Source organism: Triturus cristatus, chromosome 9 (genome assembly GCF_964204655.1).
Source record: "Triturus cristatus chromosome 9, aTriCri1.1, whole genome shotgun sequence".
Taxonomy (NCBI): domain Eukaryota; kingdom Metazoa; phylum Chordata; class Amphibia; order Caudata; family Salamandridae; genus Triturus; species Triturus cristatus.
In genome coordinates this window covers 940,535,187-940,554,975 of record NC_140592.1, presented here as the reverse complement: position 1 = coordinate 940,554,975, position 19,789 = coordinate 940,535,187, and the positions used below count along the sequence as shown (strand labels likewise).

Genomic DNA, 19,789 nt, shown 5'->3' with positions numbered 1-19,789 from the left:
CCCACCCCCAGGCCCCAATACAGAGATCGCCAGAATCCATGCCCGAGCAGAGAACAGTGTGTGTGCCAGTACTCAAGTGTGTTGTCATAAATGCACATCCCCCCCCACCCAGCCCCACCGACTTCCCCAACTCGTCGGGGGAACCCTCCCCAAATACCATTCCTCTGTAAACGCCTCCATCTCCCATCCCACCCCCTCCCACCGCAGCAGCCCAATCCTGCCGGAATCCAGACCCCCTCCCATCCCTTACAGTGAACATAACTGTTAAATTGGGGTATACCCTCTACGGGAGACACCAGTGTGCCGGACCTACCCTCCCCAGCCCCATCTTCGCACCCACCACACCATCACCCCATTGGGCGAGGAGTCTACGTGGGATAGGGGGGGGAGTGCCAAGGCGAAACATGTTGTCAACGTCCAGACCAGCCCATCGTAAACATTGGGCATCAGCACATGCGGGTCCCCAGCTAGTAAGGTCTCCTCATCCCCTACATCTGAAAGAGAGGTCTAAAGGCTAAAGCAGTCCCTTCCACGGCAAGAGCCACCACCCCAATGAGTGTGGCCACTCCATATCCGCAGCCAAAGGACGGGTCAATCAAAGGGAAGAAACAAGAGCAAGGAGAAATAGACAGTGCCAAGCAAGGGGGAAAGACAGGCGCAGAGGGAAAGAAATAGAGGAGAAACTATGACAGCAGTACTCATCAGTCCGGAGCAGACGTCGGAGAGCGGGTGGCCGATCTTGTCCCAGGACTGCGCCTCTGTGAGGCAGCAGAGGGCTGTTCTTTTAGGAAGTCCTCCACCTGATGCGGGTTGCAGAAGAAAAGGGGCTTGCCACGATGAGTGATCTTGAGCTTGGCGGGATACTGCATGGAATATGGAATGTCCAGTTGTTGCAGCTTCTTCTTTACTCCTGCAAACTTGCGGCGGGCCTCTTGCACGTCTGAGTAAAGTCCGGGTAGAATGAGATAGTGATATTTTCATGCAGAATCGGTTGCTTCTCCCTGGACAGGCGCAGCAGAGTGTCGCGATCCCTATAATTGAGGAATTTGATGATGACAGGGCGAGGCGGAGCCCCAGGGACAGGTCGAGGCCCCAAGGAGCGGTGGGCACGTTCTACTACCAACTGCGGTGAAAAAGAGTCCCGACCAAATTTATCGATCAGCAGCCGCTCAATGAAATCCTCCATGCGGCCCCCACCACTGGACTCCGCAAGGCCAATCAGGCGGACGTTGTTCCGTCGGGAATGCGCCTCCAAATCTTCATTTTTCTCGGCAATGACCTTGAGCAGCCGGTCCATCTGTGACACCTTAGCTGCACCAGTCACGGCACCGTCCTCCAGCTCCGATATTCGCCCCTCCGCCTCCTTCAGGCGCTCCCCGTGCTGGTCCAGCCGATGCACCACCGCCTCCAGGCGCGCATTCATGTTATCAATTTTGGTGTCAATGGAGGTTAGGCTCTTCTGCATGCCTAAAAGGATAGTCTTCCAGTCCACCTCCTCCTCCTCACCGGGGCCCGGCTCTCCACCATCCACAGGCGGCGCGTGCGTTTTCTTTTTTGGGGGGTTAAAGTGTAGCGTCGATTGCTTAGCGTCTGACTTGCCCATGTTAGCCGCTAGTGAGAGCCCAGGTCACTAGTAGCCAGTCCACACGGTGGTCGCTATGTCCCGGCGGCTCGGTAAGTACCAACTCGAGGGGGCCAGCCGCAGTCCACACCTCCAACGTCCGGTCCCAGCAGAGCACACCATGCGGCCAGCACCCTCAAGCCACCAGGAGCATTCAGCCCAGAAAGGTGTCCAGGCCCTCAGCCCAGCCCCCTGCAGGAGCCGCGACACCCCCTCGGCCCCCACGGGGACAAGGTCACAACACACCACGCCACAGGCACCAGGGTCCCAACGCGGACGAAGATCCAAGCGGAGAGACAGGAAACCCCTGTCGGGTCGGGTCCGCCGCCGCCTCCCAGCGCAGGTCCAGAGAAGGGACTTCGTCACAGCCCCCACCCCTATGCAGCTCCAGGCGTCGCCGTCCACGGCTCCCCAGTGGCCACCAGGCCCAGAAGAGCGCGCATCGGCTTCAGGGTGCGCAGGCCAGGCAGGTAGGGCAATGGCAGGCACTCCGCCCGGGCCTCCGACACAGCGAGGTCCCACCCTAGGGCCCCAGCACGATCGTCGCCCCAGGCTGTCGCAGGCAGGGCCAATTTAGAAGGGGGAGGCCCAGGCTCACCGCAAGTGTTCAGTGGAGTGTCGGCTGTTTCGGCCACAGTCGCTGCCTCGCCCGCGGCTCACAAGGCCCAACGAATCCCCAGGCTTGAGTTGTCAGAGGCCGCCGCTCCGCAGGTCTGCACCGCGCGTTGCACTGCGCCCGGAGTCAGCAACGAGCGATATCTTCGCCGCCAGGTCGTCCACTGTCTGCAAACTCGCCCCAAGTGGTCCCGCAAAGCTGTGCTGCCCTTCGGTAGCGTAGGGTTGGTGATAACTGGCCCGGAGGATAGTGCTGCAAGGTTTAGTTTCGCCCGGCCGGCGAGAACCTCACTGAAGTGCGGCCATGTTGGTCCAGCGCCACCTAGCGCCCCCCCCAAACCTTCACTGACAGTTTAACTGAGATCACCCGTGCACTTCTCTAAAGCCATATTGGTCTTGAAATGTCAGCATTCCAGAGTTGACATAATGCTGCTGATTCATGGAGATCACAGAATCTGACCACGTGCAGCAAACTATCAGCGTGAACATTTCAAATCTGATAATCTTGGACAAATGTGGATATGATGACATGAGGCATAAAGAGCACTCAAGCCAACTCCACCACCTCCAAGCACCTGAAGAACAAGCGCACATTTCATGTACTTCAATGCGTTCAGCCAGCCTGGGCATTGTCACTTATCTGGCTTCCCCACAACAGTTGCAAGTTCTCATTGTTTCTATTCTATCACTTTTCTCTTCTTTGCAACCACCGGACTTTTGATTTCAAGTTCTCCTAACATTTGCTCATCCACTCTCGCCAACTGCTCTACTACCTCAAAGTCTCCTTCCTCTGGGCCTCCGGTGCTGAAAATGTCACTGCCCTTATGTTGGCCATGGAAGGATCAATACTGAAATTGTTGTAGTAACTTTTAATAGTAAGGTATTTGCCGTCTTACTCAATAGGCGTACTTCTCTACACGTGTATATATATATATATATATATATATATATATATATATATATATATATATATATATATATATATATATATTACCCTCCAAACCTGTAATTACATTCGGAAGGGCCAAAACAATGAAGGGAGAACTTATGAGATCCAACAAAGACAAACCCTCCAACAGTACATGGCTTAAACCCAAAAATGGATTTTTTAAATGTACAAGCTGCAGGGCTTGTAAATTTGGGCAAAACACCACTGAATATCGTGTTCCCTTTAGCCCCAACACAAGGCAAATCAAGGGTCACTACACCTGCAGATCAGAATTCGTGGTGTATGTCCTCAACTGTACGTGCGGACTAAATTACATAGGCAGTACCAAACTCCAAGCCCATGTCAGAATCCTCAAGCATTTAAGAGCTATTGACAATAATGATTCCAGCTACCCCGTAGCGCGACATTTCAAGAGCTGTCACAATAAAGACCTGAGTTGCCTCAAATACTTTGTTGTTGATAATATTCCTGCACAACGTAGAGGGGGCAATAGAGAAAAGCTTTTAAGACAGCTCGAAACAAGGTATATCCTTGAGTTCGATAGCAAGGCCCCCACAGGACTCAACAACACTGAAGACTTATATAATTGTATTTGAAAACAGGTATATTAACATATGTGATATTTGTCAGCGCCTAATCTGAGATAAGAAGAAGTCCACTAACATTTCACTTGTATAGTTAGCTGCCCCCTGTTCTCAGTCCTTTTATCCTTACTTATTTTAGAGCATATATATATCTAGAAGGACAGTGTATAACAACATTGATTTTATTCTCACGATCGTTTGAATATTGAAACATTGGCTCATGATTGACAAACAATTTGCTTACACATTTTTCTTTGTTTTTTCTTCCTCCGTTTTTCTTCCTCTTTGTCTGTTATTCCTTCTCCTATCCTTTAGTCTTCTGGTCGTCAAACACATCTTTCCTGGTGTTGGTGTCTACGGCATTTCCAATTGATGTTCCACATAATTTGGCCTTTCCAGTATCTACAAGCCACAATGTATTTGGGACCATCGCCACTGAAGACACACAAACAAACATTTGCCCTTGTGTACACATGTATTGAACCAGCTTCTGAATTTGGATTTATATGATGTTTATTTCAATGTATTCTAACATTTTTCCACATTCAAATTTATTATTTTTCTATCGCTCTCTCTTGTTTTACCATCCTTTTATTTTTTCACATTTTGCACTCTGTCTACATTCTTTGGAAAAAACAATATTTTCATGATCGACATATTTTGTTATCAATTCTGTATTTTTCTTGTTAATCATTAGAAGGATGTTTTGTATTTTTATTCATGAACATTTATGAACTAGGTCAACATTAGTTTCGGCGACAGCCTTGTTCACGTGTAGCCTACACGTGAACAAGGCTGTCGCCGAAACGCGTTGTGTAGGATTAAACTTGGATCACCTTTCTTGACTGCTGCTTGGTTTTTCCTGAGAGCGTACGACATATACTTTTGTTGTTGGTTGGATATATATATATATATATATATATATATATATATATATATATATATATATTCTGCAAGGTCTCAATCATATGTACCAATGGAGAGACTAACTGATCTTTATATAAAGAACATCCTCTATAAAAGAGAAAGGAGAGTCTTAATAGGGACAGTAAAATATCTCATGCACACATTAGTACAAGAGAGGCAACCATTGTTCAACACCATACACATCTACAACAATTATTTAAAGGGACACTACACCTAAAATATTAGCTGTCCAGAGAAAACTTCTTCCCTAATAAGAGGCTTTCATGACATCATCTTGTTGTATGATTATCAAAGACAATATACTTGGGAGGAAAATCCAGGAATGTCCACAGGCACTTCCCTCCAATACTTAACATTAGGAAACAGCAGGTTCAGCTGATTTGATATCCTTTGGCTGACAAACTACTCCTCTATGGCTGGGCACCATTTATGGATTCAGTAATTGCAATCTTTCTTTATCTACATTATAGAAGATATAAAATATGTCCTTTTCAGAGCGATAAGTCAATAAACAATCATTCATCTTCACTTCTATGTACAGCTTTTTAGGACTGGCTTAACAGCTTGGTTGTCTGGAACACGCATTGTTATCAATTGTTTAATATATTAAGATAGAGAGGGATTTGGCTTCACACAAAGGAGTATTACCCTCTCAACTCCTTTTATAGGCTGTTTGGTGGATCTACTGCCTTGCAGAAAGTGCTTCCACTGGAATGCAAGAATGCTATTGTAGACCTGAAGATTTCACTCAATTATCAAGCAGTTTGTCACATACATTCAATTCTTTATCTTCAATATGTATTCAATATAGAAAACAATCCCTTTCTGCTATGTTTTAGCAGCATTGTCAAAGCTAGTAGGGTAGGTTTTTATGTGATAAACAGCAATTGTGCATGCAATGCATGTAAATAGCATATGTAAATGACTGCGCTTGCATGTGTTGGCAAAATTTGAGCTCTGGGGCGAATTACTTCACTTCTTAATAAAAACCTACCATTTGATATGACAACCTCCACTAGATAAATACATGCCATTTGAGCTTCAATGCAGCCTCTGAACAAAATTCACAGCAGTATAATATCTTGTTCTGTTCTGCATTCTGTTATTACTGTGCTCCAAAGAGAAACCGTTCTGAAAACGGTTCTACATGAAAACTGCAAGTGAAAATTTAAAAACCAGGTAACCACGATCAATCAGATTTTTTTTTCCTTTCCTCCTTTATTTGTTTCCTTGATTTAGAGCAGGGGAGATTATATACATCAAGTTCCTGTTCCCCCTCTTTATGGTGTGGTAGGTGATAGAACCAGGATTTCTACTCGAGGAGGGTGTCTACTGGCGTCTAAGACACTTGTTAATGTAACGATGAACTGGTGTTTAGCACAGAGAATCTCAGAGTTAGGAGGAGACAGTGCTCCTCTGGGGGATATCAAATGCTGGCCACCTCAATGTGTGATTATGCCAAGAGAAGACATTCTCTTCTGTGGCACGGAGAAAGATATCAGAAATTAGATATGCTCCAAAGGCGGCTAAGTCTTGCAGGCTATGAGCTTTGTGTTGGCCTCAATGTGGCTCCCAGATCTGGAGCATACCCCTCCTGTAATGCAGAGAGCTGTAGGCCTGCCGAGGTGAGAGACATCAGTAGAGGTGCCAGCCACAGTCATGCCATGTGGCATCCTCAAATAGGTGGAGAAGAAGCAGTAGGGTAACGGTGGGAAAGCTAAAGACAATGTCAAGCATGAAAAAGAAGGATGGATGGATAAAGACACTGCTCCCGGGGAAATGATGGCAATGATTACCAAGAGTGCCAAAGGGCTTCATTAGACACAAGGGCAGATGGTGAAAGCTGGCACCCAAGCACCAGGGTATTGGTTAGGATACTGACTAACAGTAACATTACACTAGGATTTTTCAATCAATGAGGCTTAATGAAGACCCAGCAAGAATTAATTGTGAGTCAAAACAATTGACAGCAATTGTTTCGAATAAGATGCCCAGTGCCCAGATCACGTTCAATGCCTGCATGATGGAAATCGCCCACTGGATGAAGACCAACTGTCTAAAGCTGAACACCAACAAGACTGGAATCATGATGTTTGGGAAGACTCCACCTGGTGGCCAACAGAGCTAGGAGTGACACCCAATCCCACCACCCAAGTCAAGAACCTTGGGATCATCGTCAACAGCAAACTGACATGACGGCCCAAGTCAATGCTGTCATCGCCTCATGCTTCCATACCCTGAAGATACTGAGGAAGATTTTCAAATGGCAACCAATCAGCACCCGACAAAAACATCACAAATGCTCTGGTCACAAGCAAGCTGTACTATGGAAAAAAACAATCTATGCCAGGATCAACCAAAAACTCACCAGAAGACTTCCGACTATTCAGACCTCAGCAATCAGAATAATTCTTGACCTCCTACGCAGCACTCACATCACACCGCATCACACTTGAAAGAGCTTCACTGGCTCCCCATTGACAAATGAGCACAATTCAAACTCCTCATCCACACTTTCAAGGGACTACATAATACTGGCTCAGCATACCTCAACAATCACATCTGATTTCACAAACCTTCCAGACACCTCCACTCATCCAGACTCCAAATTGCACAAATTCCACACATACAGAAAACCAGATCTGGTGGTCGAACCTTCTCCTTCATCGCACCTGAAGCTTTGGATGACCTGCCGCTCCACATAAGAGTCTCTTCCCACTTCTTGAATTCCACAAGAGGCTGAAGACCTAACTTCTCGAGCAGTGGGACTAGGCCCAAGGTTTGCCTAGAGTCACATCTGCTCAGCATTAGGGTACCCTCCTGGGTGAAAGTGAGTCCCATAAATCTTCATAACATAACAATTTCAGCTTAATTCCAATATGTGTTTGAATCCCAGGTACCATAACACTATACACCCAATGAAAATAGCATATGAAGATTGTGAACTCTCCAAAAGTCTCTGTCTCTTCAATGCTGCTTTGTGTTTCATGGAAAATATATAGATTTATGCTGAATCAAGACTTGTTTGCGAACAACAGATAAGCAACATGGATTTGTTCCTTCGCACTTTATCACCAAATAAAAATGATATGACTACTTCTTGGGTATTCTTGAGATCTTCTTTTGAGGTATACATTCCTCTCTGTCATAGATAACTTACTGTTCTTGAGTATTTCATCATGTGAGCGATAAAATTAGAATTAGCAATCATTGGCAAAGTCATACCGACTGGCTTTCTGAGTCCTGACCAAAGCATTGAAAGTAAACTTGCTACAGTTAAAATTAGAGCACAGCAATTAATTATTTCCTTATAAATGCTTCAACGTGACAAAGAATGTAATACCTCTTTACTTTTGAGAAGTAAAATAATCCCTCATGCATAGCAATGCAATGCTGACACCCTGTAGGAGGAGGAATTATACACCAAACAGCCAAGCGCATGATGTTAAAGGGAAATACACCTCTGGGAGGAGCGCAAGTCCCACTGTAAGTCTATTTTAAAGCATTGGTAACTATAGGTTTTGAAGACAGATGTGCTATCAAGCCAGACCTAAAAAGGAAAAGATAAAGATCCCCAGGGGGCACTTCTCTTTCTCTCTCTCTGTATTATTGCACTAGCATTAGGAGTCAAATCCTGTCTCTGTCCTTTTTAGAGGACAGAAAATACTAAAGTTGGTGTTTGGGAGCGGGGTGGTAGAGACATTAGTTTCCAGCTAGGAGGCCCTTTATTGTGAAATGGTGTTCACCGCGATGAGACATTAAAAAAGTCAGGCAGATTTCTCAGTATATGGATGTGAAAAAGCAAAAAAAGACCTAGGCAGCAGAGACTCTTACATGGACTAGGCAAATCGGTGGTTAGAGTTATCTACCTAGCAAAGGTAAAAGAAAGGAGCGGGAAAGAGAAAAGGAAAGGCAGCTGGAATAGTAAGTTCTGCAGCCATGAAGACAGCAGGCTGCATACAAGGGGACAGGAGCTAAGGGTACCATCAAATACTTACACAAATCAGGCAGGAACCAAAGAGTGCCCATGACCCATCCAATTAGAACAGAGCAAAGATGGGGGACCATAGGATAGGCATTATTCAGTGGCAAAATGGAGGCCAGATAGGTGAGACAGGATAGATGTGAAGAGACACTGCAGTGTTGGGTGATGGTTAAGGTCCTGATTTAGATTGAGCGGTGGCATCTCAGCCTGCTAGGTCGGCGGAGGCTATGGCATTGTCTGTAGAAGTGTCAAAAAAGAGAAGAGGGGGGACCTAGGAGCTAATGAAGGTCCAGTGTCCATGCTCCTAATGCTTATATGAACAACAAGAGGACACTGTTCCTATAACAGGGTGCAAAAAGTCACCCATGCTTCGGGGTGCAAAAGTCACCCATATAAAAATTAGGGGAAGAAAAAGGGAAGAGAAAAGAAAATCCTAGGGATGGAGAGTCCATAGAAAAGGAGAAAAGAAAAATCATTCTTTGTCCTTTGGTGCCCTCACACACCCCAAGGGGTGTCATGCTTCATCATCGGGCAATTGCTCCCCGTAGGGCCGGCGCTGCAATTCCCTACGGGTCCCCCGAAGGGTCACTTTGTCGGAGAACTTTTCAGGACTGCCGGATGGTGCATGAGGGTGTGTGAAGGGGGGGTCTTCTGAGGGTAAGAAAGGTGCGTGCAAAGTGCTACAAAAAAATAATAATAATAATAAAGGGTAAACTTGCAGCATAGTTGTAAACATTTTACCCTTGGTAGTAAAAATATCGCCCCAAAGGCACACTATGCCTAGGTGTCAGAGGTCATAGGTCAACATGTTTCGCGCCTAGATCGCCATAAAGGTCGGTGGCGCTTCTTCAGGACCAAAATCATCAAAAAAGTGTAGTGCACGTGAACCAAACTACATCACATTAAAATACCCTCTTTTCTTCAGTCAGGGCAGTGCAGAAATCTGTATACTCTCATTGTGGCTACAGCTGTGTGGTCGAGACTGTTCCTGACCGTGCCTAGGAAAAAGAAAACGAAATCAACCACAGATGTGGGCATCAGTAAATATTGATGCATTCATAATGTGCTACCACTGTGTGCACATCGATTAGACAAAAGAACAGAACAGACACACGAAACAAATTAATTGTTGATGCTCCATTGAGCCCCAATCATGTATGGTATCATAGGCACTATGACGAGACCTTACTCCGTGCATAAGCTATTTTAGCCAAAAGGTACCATGCTCGGGTAGAGGTACCGCCACTCTAATGTTGCTAAGTTGATAACACACAACTATCTATTGTAACGGGAGTGCTTACCTAGCACTGTAAAAATGTAACTCCCCTTGGCAAGAGCAATGGATGCCCGCATGTAACCGGACTGTAAAGACAAAGATATTTTGTCATAAAACCAACGTACTCTTTAGCCACAATGAGAGTATACAGATTTCTGCACTGCCCTGACTGAAGAAAAGAGGGTATTTTAATGTAATGTATATTGGTTCACGTGCACTACACTTTTTTGATGATTTTGGTCCTGAAGAAGCGCCACCGACCTTTATGGCGATCTAGGCGTGAAACATGTTGACCTATGACCTCTGACACCTAGGCATAGTGTGCCTTTGGGGCGATATTTTTACTACAAAGGGTAAAATGTTTACAACTACGCTGCAAGTTTACCCTTTATTATTATTATTATTTTTTTGTAGCACTTTGCACGCACCTTTCTTACCCTCAGAAGACCCCCCCTTCACACACCCTCATGCACCATCCGGCAGTCCTGAAAAGATCTCCGACAAAGTGACCCTTCGAGGGACCCGTAGGGAATTGCAGCGCCGGCCCTACGAGGAGCAATTGCCCGATGATGAAGAATTACACTCCTTGGGGTGTGTGAGGGCACAAAAGGACAAAGAATGATTTTTCTTTTCTCCTTTTCTATGGACTCTCCACCCCTAGGATTTTCTTTTCTCTTCCCTTTTTCTTCCCCTAATTTTTATATGGGTGACTTTTGCAGCCCGAAGCATGGGTGACTTTTTGCACCCTGTTATAGGAACAGTGTCCTCTTGTTGTTCATATAAGCATTAGGAGCATGGACACTGGACCTTCATTAGCTCCTAGGTCCCCCCTCTTCTCTTTTTTGATACAGATAATGCACGGCGGCTCAGCCGAGGGACCAGACTATTGCTTCTTTCCTCTTTTCACCTTTCTCAGACACACGAGACATCATCATATTAACAGTATAAGGTGGTCGGACTTCGCCTTAAAACACCTGTTATGGCTAAAGTTCCAGCCCACCTCTTTACTCGATTGTTAGGGTGATTTATGGGGTGGGGGGCACCTGTGTACGCAGTGTCTTGGTGGCCCTAGATATAGCCCCATGAGTTTCATTCGACAGAAAATACCAACTATATTGACTAACTTACCAACTATCTACAACACAGACTTGCCCTGTATTTCATACGGGATGGGATTTTGCTCAGTAATAGAATCTTTATATGGGTTCGTCTAGCGTGAGTTAGCCTTACAACGTATTACCGTCCAATATTGTGGGAATTCCTGTCGGCAGCACCTGTCGCCTAAGTATTGCCCCATTAACACATTGTTAACTCGAGAGTCGGTATTTAGATACTGGGGAGTAGTTCTCCCCATATGCACATGCGCATTTCATCCGTGCACTCGCGCAAGCGCCCCCCTGTTTTGGAAGTCTAGAGCACACCCCGGAAAGGGAATCCGCCCAGACACCTGATCCCGCCACTTCATTAGTATCGCGCCGGGCCATGATGAGCTCATTTTCGGCACGCGCATTGACGGGGTAGGTTCAGAGGAGGGAACAACCTTATGAAATTGTAAGTGAAGTATTTATAAAAGCTTTTTAAATGTGTTGTAAGATTCTGAGCAATTGCTCAGTGCATAGAGTACGTTGGTTTTATGACAAAATATCTTTGTTTGTCTTTACAGCCCGGTTACATGCGGGCATCCATTGGTCTTGCCAAGGGGAGTTACATTTTTACAGTGCTAGGTAAGCACTCCCTTTACAATAGATAGTTGTGTGTTATCAACTTAGCAACATTAGAGTGGCGGTTCCGCTACCCGAGCATGGTACCTTTTGGCTAAAATAGCTTATGCACGGAGTAAGGTCTCGTCATAGTGCCTATGATACCATACATGATTGGGGCTCAATGGAGCATCAACAATTAATTTGTTTCGTGTGTCTGTTCTGTTCTTTTGTCTAATCAATGTGCACACAGTGGTAGCACATTATGAATGCATCAATATTTACTGATGCCCACATCTGTGGTGGATTTCGTTTTCTTTTTCCTAGGCACGGTCAGGAGCAGTCTCGACCACACAGCTGTAGCCACAATGAGAGTATACAGATTTCTGCACTGCCCTGACTGAAGAAAAGAGGGTATTTTAATGTAATGTATATTGGTTCACGTGCACTACACTTTGATGATTTTGGTCCTGAAGAAGCGCCACCGACCTTTATGGCGATCTAGGCGTGAAACATGTTGACCTATGGCCTCTGACACCTAGGCATAGTGTGCCTTTGGGGCGATATTTTTACTACAAAGGGTAAAATGTTTACAACTACGCTGCAAGTTTACCCTTTATTATTATTATTATTTTTTTGTAGCACTTTGCACGCACCTTTCTTACCCTCAGAAGACCCCCCCTTCACACACCCTCATGCACCATCCGGCAGTCCTGAAAAGATCTCCGACAAAGTGACCCTTCGGGGGACCCGTAGGGAATTGCAGCGCCGGCCCTACGAGGAGCAATAGCCCGATGATGAAGCATGACACCCCTTGTGGTGTGTGAGGGCACCAAAGGACAAAGAATGATTTTTCTTTTCTCCTTTTCTATGGACTTTCCATCCCTAGGATTTTCATATTCTTCCCTTTTTCTTCCCCTAATTTTTATATGGGTGACTTTTGCACCCCGAAGCATGGGTAACTTTTTGCACCCTGTTATAGGAACAGTGTCCTCTTGTTGTTCATATAAGCATTAGGAGCATGGACACTGGATCTTCATTAGCTCCTAGGTCCCCCCTCTTCTCTTTTTTGATACAGACAATGCACGGCGGCTCAGCCGAGGGACCAGACTATTGCTTCTTTCCTCTTTTCACCTTTCTCAGACACACGAGACATTATCATATTAACAGTATAAGGTGGTCGGACTTCGCCTTACAACACCTGGTATGGCTAAAGTTCCAGCCCACCTCTTTACTTGATTGTTAGGGTGATTTATGGGGTGGGGGGCACCAGTGTACGCAGTGTCTTGGTGGCCCTAGATATAGCCCCATGAGTTTCATTCCACAGAAAATACCAACTATATTGACTAATTTACCAACTATCTACAACACAGACTTGCCCTGTATTTCATACGGGATGGGATTTTGCTCAGTAATAGAATCTTTGTATGGGTTCATCTAGCGTGAGTTAGCCTTACAACGTATTACCGTCCAATATTGTGGGAATTCCTGTCGGCAGCACCTGTCACCTAAGTATTGTCCCATTAACGCATTGTTAACTCGAGAGTCGGTATTTAAATACTGGGGAGTAGTTCTCCCCATATGCACATGCGCATTTCATCCGTGCACTCGCGCATGCGCCCCCCTGTTTTGGAAGCCTAGAGCACACCCCGGAAAGGGAATCCGCCCAGACACCTGATCCCGCCACTTCATTAGTATCGCGCCTGGCCATGATGAGCTCATTTTCGGCACACGCATTGACGGGGTAGGTTCAGAGGAGGGAACACCCTTATGAAATTGTAAGTGAAGTATTTATAAAAGCTTTTTAAATGTGTTGTAAGATTCTGAGCAATTGCTCAGTGCATAGAGTACGTTGGTTTTATGACAAAATATCTTTGTTTGTCTTTACAGCCCGGTTACATGCGGGCATCCATTGCTCTTGCCAAGGGGAGTTACATTTTTACAGCGCTGGGTAAGCACTCCCTTTACAATAGATAGTTGTGTGTTATCAACTTAGCAACATTAGAGTGGCGGTACCGCTACCCGAGCATGGTACCTTTTGGCTAAAATAGCTTATGCACGGAGTAAGGTCTCGTCATAAAGCCTATGATACCATACATGATTGGGGCTCAATGGAGCATCAACAATTAATTTGTTTCGTGTGTCTGTTCTGTTCTTTTGTCTAATCGATGTGCACACAGTGGTAGCACATTATGAATGCATCAATATTTACTGATGCCCGCATCTGTGGTTGATTTTGTTTTCTTTTTCCTAGGCACGGTCAGGAGCAGTCTCGACCACACAGCTGTAGCCACAATGAGAGTATACAGATTTCTGCACTGCCTTGACTGAAGAAAAGAGGGTATTTTAATGTAATGTATATTGGTTCACGTGCACTACACTTTTTTGATGATTTTGGTCCTGAAGAAGCGCCACCGACATTTATGGCGATCTAGGCGCGAAACATGTTGACCTATGACCTCTGACACCTAGGCATAGTGTGCCTTTGGGGCGATATTTTTACTACAAAGGGTAAAATGTTTACAACTACGCTGCAAGTTTACCCTTTATTATTATTATTTTTTTTTGTAGCACTTTGCACGCACCTTTCTTACCCCCAGAAGACCCCCCCTTCACACACCCTCATGCACCATCCGGCAGTCCTGAAAAGTTCTCCGACAAAGTGACCCTTCGGGGGACCCGTAGGGAATTGCAGCGCCGGCCCTACGAGGAGCAATTGCCCGATGATGAAGCATGACACCCCTTGGAGTGTGTGAGGGCACCAAAGGACAAAGAATGATTTTTCTTTTCTCCTTTTCTATGGACTCTCCATCCCTAGGATTTTCTTTTCTCTTCCCTTTTTCTTCCCCTAATTTTTATATGGGTGACTTTTGCACCCCGAAGCATGAGTGACTTTTTGCACCCTGTTATAGGAACAGTGTCCTCTTGTTGTTCATATAAGCATTAGGAGCATGGACACTGGACCTTCATTAGCTCCTAGGTCCCCCCTCTTCTCTTTTTTGATACAGATAATGCAGGGCGGCTCAGCCGAGGGACCAGACTATTGCTTCTTTCCTCTTTTCACCTTTCTCAGACACACGAGACATTATCATATTAACAGTATAAGGTGGTCGGACTTCGCCTTAAAACACCTGTTATGGCTAAAGTTCCAGCCCACCTCTTTACTTGATTGTTAGGGTGATTTATGGGGTGGGGGGCACCTGTGTACGCAGTGTCTTGGTGGCCCTAGATATAGCCCCATGAGTTTCATTCTACAGAAAATACCAACTATATTGACTAATTTACCAACTATCTACAACACAGACTTGCCCTGTATTTCATACGGGATGGGATTTTGCTCAGTAATAGAATCTTTGTATGGGTTCGTCTAGCGTGAGTTAGCCTTACAACGTATTACCGTCCAATATTGTGGGAATTCCTGTCGGCAGCACCTGTCGCCTAAGTATTGCCCCAATAACGCATTGTTAACTCGAGAGTCGGTATTTCGATACTGGGGAGTAGTTCTCCCTATATGCACATGCGCATTTCATCCGTGCACTCGCGCATGCGCCCCCCTGTTTTGGAAGCCTAGAGCACACCCCGGAAAGGGAATACGCCCAGACACCTGATCCCGCCACTTCATTAGCATCGCGCCTGGCCATGATGAGCTCATTTTCGGCACACGCATGGACGGGGTAGGTTCAGAGGAGGGAACACCCTTATGAAATTGTAAGTGAAGTATTTATAAAAGCTTTTTAAATGTGTTGTAAGATTCTGAGCAATTGCTCAGTGCATAGAGTACGTTGGTTTTATGACAAAATATCTTTGTTTGTCTTTACAGCCCGGTTACATGCGGGCATCCATTGCTCTTGCCAAGGGGAGTTACATTTTTACAGTGCTAGGTAAGCATTCCCTTTACAATAGATAGTTGTGTGTTATCAACTTAGCAACATTAGAGTGGCGGTACCGCTACCCGAGCATGGTACCTTTTGGCTAAAATAGCTTATGCACGGAGTAAGGTCTCGTCATAGTGCCTATGATACCATACATGATTGGGGCTCAATGGAGCATCAACAATTAATTTGTTTCGTTTGTCTGTTCTGTTCTTTTGTCTAATCGATGTGCACACAGTGGTAGCACATTATGAATGCATCAATATTTACTGATGCCCACATCTGTGGTTGATTTCGTTTTCTTTTTCCTAGGCACGGTCAGGTGCAGTCTCGACCACACAGCTGTAGCCACAATGAGAGTATACAGATTCCTGCACTGCCCTGACTGAAGAAAAGAGGGTATTTTAATGTAATGTATATTGGTTCACGTGCACTACACTTTTTTGATGATTTTGGTCCTGAAGAAGCGCCACCGACCTTTATGGCGATCTAGGCGCGAAACATGTTGACCTATGACCTCTGACACCTAGGCATAGTGTGCCTTTGGGGTGATATTTTTACTACAAAGGGTAAAATGTTTACAACTACGCTGCAAGTTTAGCTTTTTTTATTAATATTACTTTTTTTGTAGCACTTTGCACGCACCTTTCTTACCCTCAGTAGACCCCCCCTTCACACACCCTCATGCACCATCCGGCAGTCCTGAAAAGATCTCCGACAAAGTGACCGTTCGGGGGACCCGTAGGGAATTGCAGCGCCGGCCCTACGAGGAGCAATTGCCCGATGATGAAGCATGACACCCCTTGGGGTGTGTGAGGGCACCAAAGGACAAAGAATGATTTTTCTTTTCTCCTTTTCTATGGACTCTCCATCCCTAGGATTTTCTTTTCTCTTCCCTTTTTCTTCCCCTAATTTTTATATGGGTGACTTTTGCACCCCGAAGCATGGGTGACTTTTTGCACCCTGTTATAGGAACAGTGTCCTCTTGTTGTTCATTGTCTGTAGAAGATCTTCAGCCATATCAAAAGACCCATGCAAGCGGAGCAAATGCGACGGACGCTGCATGGAAGGTAAAGAAGATCTGCAGTGCAAAGCCATGTTTTAGGAGCCCTCCCTGCAAAGTCTTTAATTTTTATCAAGAACGAAAAGTCGGAGTTTATTCTTGAAAAAACAAAAAATCTATGATTGTAACATGCCTTGCAGGGCATTCCCGGGCAGGAATATCTAATGATGGCCACCTTATCCTAGATTGGGTGGGGCGATGATCACTATGACCATATGGCATTATGGCATATGGGCTGTCATGTCAGAGGCTTCTGAGAGTGGAGCCACCTAAGGGTCGGCTATCAGAATAAGAGCACTTACTCCGACTCTAATCCGAGCAGCGTAACTGTAAGTTTGGTGAGGAAGTGTGGATGCACTGCTGAGTTACAGTGGTGCTCCCATTCCCACAAATGCTACACAAGCTCCTAAATCTCTTGTAGTGACACACAGGAGACAAATCATGGGTGTGAGAGAAACTGAGGAGATAGTTTTTTTTTGGCAGAGTTTTATATAGCGCGAACTAGACCCGAATCCAATCAGGTATCAGAGCGCTTTACATAGCACCAGTTACGTTACATGAGGACACACATTCATTTTTTCTTTTTTTTTGTTAGGCATGGGGAGATTAAGTGATTTGCCCAGAATCACAGGATGTTCGGCGCCATTAACGAGACTCGAACCCAGTTCCCCAGGTCCGAGGTCGAGCGCCCTAGCCTGTTCGGTGGCTATTCTGTTGTTAAGCAGTCCAGAGGTGCATACCAGTAGGAATAAATATGGAAGGGAGCTGGGAGTCTCATATGAAGACATGGAAATACAATGTTCAGAACAGAGTCAATTGTCCAGGACATTAAAATTAGGTGATCCGTCTAGGCGAAAATGATCTAGTGAAAGTAAAGAGGCTGGACATCAAAAAGCAAATGACAAAGGGCTTACTAGAGGTCTGGAGGATGTGGCAGAAGACCCTTATTATGTGAACATAAATCTTGCCCGTAGGGAATAAAGGGAGCGCAGAAGCCTGCAACCACCAAACAAGTGCTTACGGAAGTCAGGAGGGAGGTGACTTTTTTCATGATTAATAATTTGGCGAAACATGAGCATTCTGCATAAAACACCCATCATTGTTCAGACCAGATGCCATACACTTTTCATTTCTTTGCATATAGACACAAATAATGAAGGAAAAAGCATGAGTCAAGAAGGGGGATTACCCTCCTCCTTTTCTCATCTGGGAAGACATTTTCTGGTGTTGTAAAATCAAAAACAGAGGGAAAATAGATTTTAATTAGAATATTGGTTAAGTGGATTAGGGAGTTAGCTTGATTTTTGCATAGCGTAGGACAGTGGTTCTTAACCTGCAGTCCCTGGACCCCTGAGGGTTCGCGAATCCTACTCAGGGAGTCTGCGCCTCCTTAGAAAATTAAATTATATTAACTGATTCATAAAGTGTATATAAATGAAGAAACTAAATTGAAGGTTGAACATTTAATGATGAGTGGCCTAAATTGAATTTAGAAAACGCTCCAATCTTCCCAATGAAATTAACATTGACTTGTTTCAATATTTCTTTGTGATTTAAATCAAATATTACATAATTTAGGTATCTGTTTGATGAGCGCTTGGTTCTGTAATTTTTGTGTATTGTTTTGCTGTTAAAATCAGCAATAATGCTTGTGCCAGGGACTCCGGCTTCCAGTAATGATTCAATGAGGGTCTCCAGATTCCAATAACGATTCAGTGGGGGCCCCCGGGTTCCAATAATGATTTACTGGAGGCCAAAGAACCGCTGGCTTAGGAGACCCGATAGCCTTGGTCCAGGTGTGGTTTCCCAGGCCTGGAAGAGAAACTCATGACTCAGAAACTGCGAAAGGGATCGAACACAGTATATGTTGCAGTGGCAGCCGGCATGACTTGTGGGTGGTGGAACGGAGAAGCGCGGGGTCGCGGGGTTGCGCAATGCAAAAATAAAATGTAAAAAGAATATACACTTACCTTTCCCCCGGGTCCAATGTCTCTGCTCCTGCTCTCCTTGTGGGACTCAAGGCACAGAAGCCAGGAAAACAGCCAGGCCCCCCTGACCAGTCACAACGCTGCAATGCAGAATTGTGATTGATAAGCACCCAGGCTCCCCCGACCAATCACAACATTGCAATGCAGTGTTGTGATTGGTTTTGAGCATCCTGGTTTAACACTCAACCAGGGAATGGGAACCTGGGCATGTTCTCCACACAGGCTGTTATGCAGCCTGCATGGAGAATGGGGAAAGTGCACATGACTGGTCTGGGTGGCCTAAGAGGGCCGACCAAACAGTCATTGCGCACTTAGGAGTGGGCAAACCGCTCCTCCCCTGCCCTGTTCCGAGAACAGAGCAGCCCCACCCGCCCGCAAAGGAATCATAAAATGATAATAACTCAAAGTTATTATCATTTTAGATGTCCATTACTTTGCACTGCTCAAAAGCAGTGGGGCGACGCTCCTCCGCCATTACTGAGGATCCGCCACTGATACGTTGGGAAAAGGGGGAGTTAAGGAACGTTAAAGTGAAATATGGGAAGTGCTGATTTGAAACAATTTATGTGTTCCTATGTGAAGGACATACTGCCTTGACAGTGATGAGAGACTATTTGGTCAAATGTTTTGATTTACCTGCCTCAATAATAAAGCAATAATAATATTTGAACTTTTGATGGCACATTAATTATTGTTTTCTCCAAAAACAGTACATTTTGTTATTGATTGTTTAATTTTTAAATAACTTTTATCAGTATCTAATTTGTATGTAACAATTTCAGAATATTGTTGTGATAAAATATTTCTGTTGACATATTTTACTTTTCTTAACTCTGCCAGTTTATTTTTCCATTTTCTTCTCTCTTTGCCCTCCAACCTTCTGCCTTGTCAGTGCGACACTAATGGAACCTACCCCCCTATCCCTTGTATATTACCTTTTCTCAAAGGGGCCTAAAACATTGAACAAATTTGGAAAACACTGCAAATTACACTAGAAACCATAACAGTTGATAGTTGTCTTCACATTAACTAGCCTGAGACTGGCATACATTTGCCTGGGTAGCAATCCCAGTGTTTTGCATTCATTGTAAAACTCTCAACAGGGTGAGGGGATAAGGCAGTAGAGAGCAAAGGAAAATCTCAAGTGGCTGGAGATCCTCAACATCTTCTAGAGATACACTGATAAGAACTAGACAGTATCACACTTAC

At 45.0% G+C, this 19,789-nt stretch overlaps 1 protein-coding gene across 1 annotated transcript in view; it reads right to left on the bottom strand.

The window, feature by feature from the left end:
• The window catches only part of KCNK13 (potassium two pore domain channel subfamily K member 13), a 501,337-nt gene that overhangs the window by 87,498 nt on the left and 394,050 nt on the right, over positions 1–19,789 (bottom strand). The gene's annotated exons all lie outside the window — the stretch shown is intronic.